Raw genomic sequence first — 3,095 nt, 5'->3', positions numbered from 1 at the left:
TTTGCCTTATCAATATCCAAAACTATGGATGTCATTTTTATGCAAAATGAAAATGAGATAAATAATATTGTCTGAAATGAAATTTTTTAATTATATAGATAAATTGACTTCGTCATTGTTTGTTTTGATTCTCTGCAGCTTTGTCTCTCCATGGTTTATAGGGCTGATTTGCTTCTTATGTAACTATATAAAGGTTCTCTATGTATATGATGTATATTATATTATTTATATACTTTTACTTTTGATAAATACATTTTCGTTATTATTTTTTATATAAGAAAATAAAGGGACACGTAACAATGTAAAATTTTTTTTAAAAGTATTGTATTTTCTGAAAATTTTTTAAATAATTTCTTTATATTCTACCAGCAAATTGCTAATGCTTACAAATTGCTATCTTTTTTCATGTTACAATATTTTTTCATGGAGTGCTTTCGATTTACATATTATATTATAAAATATAACCAAATTACATTAATCTTTGGATGAACCATTAACCAAGATTGTATTTACTAAATCTCTCATGCAAATAAGGGTGCCTGTACATGGGCGTTTTAATGTCTTAAGACTGTAAGCTAAACCTATGGCGGGTGATTCAATTCAAACTGACATTAACTGAATATTGATATAATTTGTTTTAAACAAGATAATAGGCATCCTGTTCATAACAAAACTATGTGACGTGATTGCATTATGATATTGGAAAGATATTTATTAGCCACCAAAATTAAAAAAAATTTTGTTAACGCTGAGTCGTTCAAAAGAGAGGTTATGTTGACAAAATTATTGTATTAACATGAATTGTAGAAACTTTTCAATTGATGCCTTAAAAAACGTTCTAACGTTATAATGTAATCAGGTTACATAGTTTTATGATGAATAAAGTGTCTATTTCCTTGTTTAAAACAAATTATATCGGTATTCAGTTAACATCAGTTTGAATGAATCACCCGCCATAGGTGTGGCTTACAGTCTTAAGACACTAAGATGCCCATGTACAGGCACCCTAAGGAATATTTTGACTCCTTATGAGAGGGGGTTAAGGAGAAGATAAAAACGCGTGAAAAGAGAATGAGGGGGGTGAGCAGGCGTTAAAACTAATTAAGTGGCAGTAAAAGGGGGATGAGTAGAGGTAATAAAAAATTTCATTAGATTAATTTTACATTAAAATAAAAACAATTTTGCTTGGTTTTGAGGGGGGGGGTGAGGGGGACTTAAAAAACGTAAAAAGAGAATGAGGGGGACAAGCAGGCACAAAAAAAATTGAGGGGTGGCGAGGGGAGCTGAGGGGTAGTCCAAAATTTTATTGGGTTAATTTTACATTGAAGTAAATACAATTTTCCCTTGTTTTGAGGAGGGGAGGGGGGTGCGGACAGCCCCTGATAAATAACTTTGTAACTTAGTCAAAAATTTTTAGCCATTATTTTAACTATAAATTATAGCTGTATTTACAGCTATAATAATCTACAATAATAGCTATAGTTGACTACAAAGTAGCTATAATCATGTACAAATAACAACTATAAAAAGTAGCTGTTTACAGCTATAAATTTCTAGCGAACTTTAACTAACAGAATTTATTCAATGATCTTTTCTTTTTGGAAGGTATATCAGCCATGTAATATGATATTATCCGTATAATAACACTAAAAGTGGGGGGGTTCAAGTACTTTTAAACAATTATAAACGAAGAAATAAAAAAATGTCACTGTTGAAATTTTTTTCGTTTATTGTTTAAAAATACTTGAACCCCCCACTCTTAGTAATATTATACGGATAATATCACCTTATCAGGCTGATATACCTTCCAAAAAAAAAAAAGTATTGAATGAATTCTGTTAATTGAAATTTGCTAGAAATTTATAGCTGCAGTAAACAGCTACTTTTTATAGTTATTATTGGGACATGATTATAGCTACTTTGTAGTTGATTATAGCTATTATTGTAGCTGATTGTAGCTGTAAATACAGCTATAATTTATAGTTAAAATAACAGGTAATAATTTTTCACTGAGAGTATAGGAAGATATATATATATTCAATATCAGTGCAGACGAAAGTGGGCGATTACTGGGCGAAAGTTATGTCAAGTCACGCCAAGCTGCGCCCAAATTAGCACCGTATTATATACTAGCAGCCCCCCGTCTCGGCTTCGCCCGAGATTTACTAAATAAAACACCGTAGTGTGTTGGCATGTAATGTGAAACATTTTCAGTTTGAAATTTTACACATATTCCTGATATTCTAAAAACAAAAATCTTCTTATTAAAAACATATTTTTTCGGAATCCATATAGTTTATTTGGTCAAATAATAAGGTGTAAGAATTTAAAAAAATAATTATGCTGAAAAGTACCGTGCGTTCTTTATGCCATAAAATAATCGGTGGCCGTAAGAAGCCGTTGATATACAGTTTCTCCCGTGTAATTCATGAAAAGGGCTATTTTTTGAAGCTGTTAAGATATTAAACCCCCAAAAAATTTATATTAAAAAAAAATTTTTTTTCTCATATCCCACAACTTAATTACCAGAGCAACCAAGTCCTGGACCTTAAACCCTACATTTTTATTGCCACAAAAACACAAATACATTTTTTACTCATTAAAAAATCTGAAGTAGGATCTTTAAAGATTTCAGAGATTGCTGTGAGGGTACAATGAAAAGCTGATCTCTCACGTAATGGACTCTTTAGTTGTCGATTTTGACGCTGCTGTTTCAATCTCGATAAATTCTATGCGTCAGTTTCATGACGCCTAAGTAAAATTGTATTTATAAGACACACTTGAAGTTTTTCTTCCAATTCACTCTCTTGCGACTTTTGGCATGCTTAAAATTTTTGTGACCCCTAAAAGCTATTTTCTGTCAACTTTGTTAAGTTCTAATATATTTGTTGGCGAGGTAGTTCTACGTCCGATGGCCCTAAAAAAGACCGGTGAGCTTCTGAAGTTAACTCTTTCTTGACTGCAGTTAACAGCAATTGTGACTGCCTGGATACCTCAGGGTGATCTTCTCTGGCTTGCTGTTGAAGACCCAGACTGATTGGGAGAAAAATTACAAAGTCCGAAGCTTTGGGGCTAGTTGTAGTGCTCTTTTTCAA

This window comes from Copidosoma floridanum, unplaced genomic scaffold (genome assembly GCF_036245765.1).
Source record: "Copidosoma floridanum isolate Cflo_tuat_1 unplaced genomic scaffold, Cflo_Japanese_pri ptg000034l, whole genome shotgun sequence".
Classification (NCBI taxonomy): domain Eukaryota; kingdom Metazoa; phylum Arthropoda; class Insecta; order Hymenoptera; family Encyrtidae; genus Copidosoma; species Copidosoma floridanum.
The sequence above is the reverse complement of the archived record's forward strand: the minus strand, read 5'-3'. Positions refer to the sequence as shown.